The following is a 7885-nucleotide window of genomic DNA, read 5'->3' as shown; positions in this document are numbered from 1 at the left end:
GGGACTTAACGTCATCATTTAGGAAAGCAACTAAGGGCAACAGCAATAGTCTATATTGTTTTTAGAGACACTTGGACCAACCTGGGCCACCATTTTTTTTTCAGCTACCACTGTACTTTATTGTGTTCAACCAAATCACCATGTTACAAAAATAGCAAGCTGCCATAATAAAAAATAAGGCTCCTCTATCCAGCACCAGATAGCATCATTTTACTTTCAAGGCTAGAAATTGCACACTTGTATATAAACCAACCGAAGATGAGGATTGAGAGTTCATCTTGGTGGATTTTTCCTTTGATGAATATGAAGTGTCCTTCCTTATCTTTTTTGATGACTTTTAGTTGGAAATTGATTTTATTTGATATTAGAATGGCTACTCCAGCTTGCTTCTTCTGACCATTTGCTTGGAAAGTTGTTTTCCAGCCTTTCACTCTGAGGTAGTGTCTGTCTTTGTCTCTGAGATGTGTTTCCTGTAGGCAGCAGAATGCAGGGTCCTCATTGCGTATCCAGTTTGTTAATCTATTTCTCTTTATTGGGGAGTTGAGGCCATTGATGTTGAGAGATATTAAAGAATAGTGATTATTGCTTCCTGTTATATTCATATTTGGATGTGAGGTTATGTTTGTGTGCTTTTCTTCTCTTTGTTTTGTTGCCAAGATGATTAGTTTCTTGCTTCTTCTAGGGTATAGCTTGCCTCCTTATGTTGGGCTTTACCCTTTATTATCCTTTGTAGTGCTGGATTTGTAGAAAGATATTGTGTAAATTTGGTTTTGTCATGGAATATCTTGGTTTCTCCATCAATGTTAATTGAGAGTTTTGCAGGATACAGTAACCTGGGCTGGCATTTGTGTTCTCTTAGGGTCTGTATGACATCTGTCCAGGATCTTCTGGCCTTCATAGTTTCTGGCGAGAAGTCTGGTGTGATTCTGATAGGTCTGCCTTTATATGTTACTTGACCTTTTTCCCTTACTGCTTTTAATATTCTTTCTTTATTTTGTGCGTTTGGTGTTTTGACAATTATGTGACGGGAGGTGTTTCTTTTCTGGTCCAATCTATTTGGAGTTCTGTAGGCTTCTTGTATGCCTATGGGTATCTCTTTTTTTAGGTTAGGGAAGTTTTCTTCTATGATTTTGTTGAAGATATTTACTGGTCCTTTGAGCTGGGAGTCTTCACTCTCTTCTATACCTATTATCCTTAGGTTTGATCTTCTCATTGAGTCCTGGATTTCCTGTATGTTTTGGACCAGTAGCTTTTTCTGCTTTACATTATCTTTGACAGTTGAGTCAATGATTTCTATGGAATCTTCTGCTCCCGAGATTCTCTCTTCCATCTCTTGTATTCTGTTGGTGAAGCTTGTATCTACAGCTCCTTGTCTTTTCTTTTGATTTTCTATGTCCAGGGTTGTTTCCATGTGTTCTTTCTTGATTGCTTCTATTTCCATTTTTAATTCCTTCAACTGTTTGATTGTGTTTTCCTGGAATTCTTCCAGGGATTTTTGTGATTCCTCTCTGTAGGCTTCTACTTGTTCTCTAAGGGAGTTCTTTATGTCTTTCTTGAAGTCCTCCAGCATCATGATCAAATATGATTTTGAAACTAGATCTTGCTTTTCTGGTGTGTTTGAATATTCCGTGTTTGCTTTGGTGGGAGAATTGGGCTCCGATGATGCCATGTAGTCTTGGTTTCTGTTGCTTGGGTTCCTGCGCTTGCCTCTTGCCATCAGATTATCTCTAGTGTTACTTTGTTCTGCTATTTCTGACCGTGGCTAGACTGTCCTATAAGCCTGTGTGTCAGGAGTGCTGTAGACCTGTTTTCCTGTTTTCTTTCAGCCAGTTATGGGGACAGAGTGTTCTGCTTTCGGGCGTGTAGTTTTTCCTCTCTACAGGTCTTCAGCTGTTCCTGTGGGCCTGTGTCTTGAGTTCACCAGGCAGGTTTCTTGCAGGGGAAAAGTTGGTCCTACCTGTGGTTCCAAGGCTCAAGTTTGCTCATGGGGTGCTGCCTAAGTCCTCTCCGCGGCAGCAGCAACCGGGAAGATCTGCGCCGCTCTTTCCGGGAGCCTCCGTGCACCAGAGTTCCAGATGACGTTCGGTGTTGTCCTCTGGCGTCTGGATGTGCACAGAGTGCAGTCTCTTCTGGTTTCCCAGGCGTGTCCGCCTCTCTGAAGGTTTAGCTCTCCCTCCCACGGGATTTGGGTGCAGAGAACTGTTTATCCGGTCTGTTTCCTTCAGGTTCCAGCGGTGTCTCAGGCGCAGGGGTCCTGCCGCTCCTGGGCCCTCCCCTATGGGAACCCAGAGGCCTTATACAGTTGCCTCTTGGGCCAGGGATGTGGGCAGGGGTGGGCAGTGTTGGTGGTCTCCTCTGCTCTGCAGCCTCAGGAGTGCCCACCTGATCAGGCGGTGAGGTCTCTCTCCCACGGGGTTTGGGAGCAGAGAGCTGCTGCGGGCCGGGATCCGCGGGTGTGGGACTTCCGGTAAACACAGGAAGTGCCCGGTCTTAGAGGAATTTTGCCTCTGTGTGTCCTGAGTTCTCCAGGCAGGTTTCTTGCAGGGGAAAAGTTGGTCCTACCTGCGGTTCCAAGGCTCAAGTTTGCTCGTGGGGTACTGCCTAAGTCCTCTCCGCTGTGGCAGCAACCGGGAAGATCTGCGCCGCTCTTTCTGGGAGCCTCCGTGCACCAGGGTTCCAGATGGCGTTTGGTGTTTTCCTCTGGCGTCTGGATGTGCACAGAGTGCAGTCTCTTCTGGTTTCCCAGGTGTGTCCGCCTCTCTGAAGGTTTAGCTCTCCCTCCCACGGGATTTGGGTGCAGAGAACTATTTATCCGGTCTGTTTCCTTCAGGTTCCGGCGGTGTCTCAGGCGCAGGGGTCCTGCCGCTCCTGGGCCCTCCCCTATGGGAACCCAGAGGCCTTATACAGTTGCCTCTTGGGCCAGGGATGTGGGCAGGGGTGGGCAGTGTTGGTGGTCTCCTCCGCGCTGCAGCCTCAGGAGTGCCCACCTGTTCAGGCGGTGAGGTCTCTCTCCCACGGGGTTTGGGAGCAGAGAGCTGCTGCCTCGATATCTTTCTTTACTTACATTTCAAATGTTATTCCCCTTCCTGGTTTCCTGTCCATAAGCTCCGATCCCCTCCCTTCTCCCTCTCCCTCCCCCATACGGGTATTTCCCCCACACATCCCCCTTACTCCCCCCCCCCATATTTCCCTGCACTGGGGATCCAACCTTGGCAGGATCAAGGGCTTCCCCTTCCATTGGTACCCAACAAGGCTATTCTCTGCTACATAAGCAGTTGGAGCCCTGGGTCAGCCCATGTAGCGTCTTTGGGTAGTGGTTTAGTCCCTGGAAGCTCTGGTTGGTTGGCATTGTTGTTCTTTTGGAGTGGCAAGTCCCTTAGGCTCTTTCAAACCTTGCTCTAATTCCCCCAAAGGAGGTCCCGTTCTCAGCTCAGTGGTTTGCTTCTAGTGTTCCCCTCTGTATTTGCTGTATTCTGGCTGTGTCTCTCAGGAGAGATCTACATCCGGCTCCTGTCAGCCTGCACTTCTTTGCTTCATCCATCTTGTCTAATTGGGTGGCTGTATATGTATGGGCCACATGTGGGGCAGGCTCTGAATGGGTGTTCCTTCTGCCTCTGTTTTAAGAGCTCCGATTCTCTTAACGTAGGCTCCGCGGGAATTTTGGGTTAATTTCCTGATATGACAGAGTACAAAACCCCAACAGGCTCACACTATTGTTTAACTTACTTCCTTTTTAAAAATTGTTTAATCTTCATAATGGGTGTGACTTTGAGTTTTATGGTTATATTATTACTCTGGGAGAGAGTGCAAGGTACAGGCTTTTCTCATTACAGACTAAGGAGCAAAGTATTCAGGGGGAGAATTTTTTGTTTTTGTGTTTTTAAAAAGTGTGATTAGGCTCTGGAAACCTCACAGAGTCATACTGATCAGATTTGAGAGAGGGAGACCGCCTGAAAAACTAGATTCAAGAGACTCAAACAAAAAGATGCCTCAATTCTAAACTTTTGTCTTGAGAGTTGTATTTTACAGAGTGTACCTACTTGTGTTCCTGGTCTCAAGGACATTCAGTTGGGTCCAGTCAGGACACATCAACTACAGCATTTGCTTCATTCTTCCTACCCCCTACCCCCAAGTATATCTCAACGCTCATGTACAGCTTGAAGAATTTATAGAAGAGTCGTCACCCCAATTCCCTGGACTTTTGGGGGCTGAAAAGGTTGTAATTTAACAGGGAGGACTTAGCTAGATGTATGAGTTGTACAGTCATAATCTCATTTGGTAACATGCTAAAATCATATCTCTGCTTTGGTATAGAATTTATTTGTTAAAAAAGTTTAAAAGTACAAGGTTTAGAACCAGTCCTTCTATTGATGCCATTACAAACTTCTGAGTTGATTACATTTGTGAGTTAAGGGCTGAAAAGCAAATTCATAGCTCTAAGTTTTTTAGAATACTTTCAGCATAATATGATAGTTAATAAACAACAGTCCAGATTACTTTATGTAAATAGATTGTTTTCAAAAACGTCAGAAATCCACAAAATATGAGATGTAAAGTTATTTATTTTTGGTTGAGACATATCTGCTGTGAACAGTTCCCCTTTGGCAGATTTAATGAAGAAATTGAGCATCTCTACCTCCAGGTGAGGTAATACTTTGTGGCTAGGCAGCCACTGGACAGGAACTGTCCATTTCATCTACAGACTAATACTCTCCAAAAATGACACCTTATGCAGAATATTCGACTGATAATTTGCCAAGCCAGAATTATCAGTCCTTCAAGATTTCTGCATTTCAAGAGTCTGTCAGTTGACTTTGGGCTAGAAGACTGAATACTTGTGCTCACATGTGGCTGGCAGAGGACTGTGCTAGTGGAGATTTGTCTCTACAACCTCTCAGTTCTGGAAGTTGTGTTAGGCTTCCTATGTTTATAAATATTTGGTCATTCTCATATTTCTGAAGGGGTTCAAGACTGATTATAGTCTCCTAGCATATCAGGCTGTTTAACTCTGAAAACACATATTTAATTAGATAGTTATCAGATAGTATACAAGCTAGCCAGGATATAACAGATTTTAAGCCTTTCTTCAGATGGAATGGATAACTAAATATTCTGTTTAACTGTACATTTTATGCTTTTTATTACAAAATAATAATAGTTGTGCTTAGCTAAAGTTTGAGAAAAAAGTTTTTTTTTTTAAATTAGACAAAAAGGGTGAAATGTAGGATGATGTCATACAGGTGAAGGCAGGTACAAGATAGAATGAGGCCTGTCATTGAATGAGAAGGAAGAATGGGCAGGAGAAAAGTTTGAGGGAAGAGGTGGAAAACAGAAGGCAGAGGAAGCTGTGGAAAGAACATGGAGGATGATGTTAAAATACCACTCTGTGTATTTACAGGTTGTTATGAATATTCTTAAGGGATGGATGTGTAAAGGGCTTTGTATGTTTAGGTGGGCAATTATATCTTATCAATTGGATCAGTTATTGTGTTGTGTGTTCTTTTATGTAGCAATTTAATTTAAAGAGAGTGTGCAGCAGCTAGAGACACTGGGCTGCCAGGGAGTTGGGATGTGTGTTTCTGGCAAGATATCTACCAGATATATTGGGACACTGTGGTGAAGGATCAAGTGGGGGTAAAGAAAAACCATTTAATATAATTTTACAACAACAGTACACCCCAGAAAAGATTTGGTGGCAAGCTGATGTTTATATGAAAATTCAAAGGACAGGTGTTTAGAATAAACTACACACATTTTTGTCCTACCTAGGCATGGCACTACACAGGGTACATCCTGTCCTACTTGTAGTGTAACACGCTCCTTTTCAGACCTATGTGAACAGTCACACCCATCCACTAAGAGCAGTTGGAAGAGACCAATGCCAGACATGAGAGGGGTGTGTAGTGGGATAGGTACGGAGTGAAAGCAGGGGTAGACCATGCTGCTTTGAAGGTAGAGCCATCTACCATCCCTTCATCACTGAACAGTATTGGTACTGATGAAGTATGCACTAACTGGAGGCTGGCCCTTGAGCAAAACGGAGTCTGTAGAAACAGCCACATGCTGCCCTCCTCCACCCCTTGAGGAGTGAGAGAGAAAATAGTATGTGTTTGTCAATTGATCCAGTTTGGGCTACATATGCCCATCAGAACACAGGAGACTGTTGTGAAAACATGCTTAATTTTGTCCACTTTTTGACAACTCCCCTACCCTGAGACAAGGCTCCTTCTCCAGACTTGCTGTGAGCCACCTTGTGACATCATGTGACAAACAAAGAGGATAATGACTTCATCAGATGGTTGCCCCACTACTGAAACTACCATTGAGAGGCCACTATTTGCGGGGCACCTGTCCTCCAAAGGTAGGCAGTCTGGACTGTCTTGAGGGATGCTTCGCACTGCGAAGTCTAGAAAAGAGTGATGGCCAAGGACAGTGACATTATGCCTGAGCAGCAGTTTAACAGCAAAATGACACCTACAAGTAAACAGTCCACAGGGCTTTTGAAAACATATGAAGAAAGCAGCATCCCTGTAAGTACTCCAGACAAATGTCCACCTAAGGAGACAAGCAACTCATGTAAAGATGGCTCTTCTCATAATGATATAGATTGTCCATTCGCTACTGTTGAGATGCAAGTGACTGGGAATGAGCCCACTCGCTCCTCATATTACCTTAGATATTGTGTCATGATATTTGTGTACAAGATATGCAGATCTATTCTCAAAGCTGCCCTCTCAGCCATAACAATATGGCAGAACACTATGAAGGAAAAGGAGGAGGAGGGGGAGGAAGAGGAAAAGAACGAAGATATGGTGGAAGAAGAGGAGGAATGGTATGAGGCAAAAGAGGAAGAGGAGATGGAGGAGGAGGAGGAGGAAGAGGAGTATGAGGAGATTTATGGTGAAGAGGATGAAGATCAATATGCAGAGAACTTTTGTATAATCTGTGAGATATTCCATTTCATGAACATGTTTGTCAACACAGAGACAACTATTCAATGGGAAAAATGACCATTTTCTCTGTCAAAGAATGTGTTTAATTCTTACTTAAAAAATAAACCTTGTTCATTAACATCTTAAACTTGAGCCTAGAGTCTGTGTGTGATGCTATCTAACCCTTGGCCCTGTTCCCAAGCCTTGCCTTCACTCACTTCAGTCAGCCTAGCTCTTTCATGGACAGCAGCAGCATTTTTATGGCCTCAGCATCAGGGTGCAGAAGGGTGTGGCTACTGACTTGGTACTGTATGCTCAGACTACTGTGTCTCAGAGAAGGAGATTCTATTCTCCTGGGTCACTACTCACAGCAGATATTGCCAGGAAGTTTCTTGGCAGCAGCTGGTGGTGCCTTACAAGCATCCATTAACCCTGGGTAAGCACACTATGAACAAAGGTGCCTACCTGCCAAGGAAGGAACATTGATATAGCCTGATCCATGAGATGTAGGCCCCTCCTCTCAGAAACTGGTAGTGGAAAATTGCCTGATGCATGAGAAAGACAGACATTAGAAAAATTGCAAAAGACCATACAGAATGTTCCTTCAAATTTTCTAAACCTAAAATTTCTTAACCAACCACACAGAATCAGGATTGTATGTAGGATATATAAGATAAACAGCTGGGTGAGATTCACTCCTCCTTCCCTGGGAACCTCTATGCAGCGATCTTGCATACAAAAGGACTCGACATGCTTGGGCTTCTCCATGGGTTCTCATCTTTACCACACATTTGCCAGTGTACTGATGTCTGCTCAGTGCCCGACCCTGGACTGAAATATCAACCTAGGGAAGCACTCATGTGTGTGTGTGTGGGGACAGGGGCAAGCAGGCAACACTATTTATGTCTACTATCCAGACAACAGTACGACCAAAGGAAGCTTGAGGGCAGATG

The sequence above is a fragment of the Rattus norvegicus genome, chromosome X (genome assembly GCF_021556685.1).
Source record: "Rattus norvegicus strain SHRSP/BbbUtx chromosome X, alternate assembly SHRSP_T2T, whole genome shotgun sequence".
Lineage (NCBI taxonomy): Eukaryota > Metazoa > Chordata > Mammalia > Rodentia > Muridae > Rattus > Rattus norvegicus.
This window is presented reverse-complemented; position numbering follows the sequence as displayed.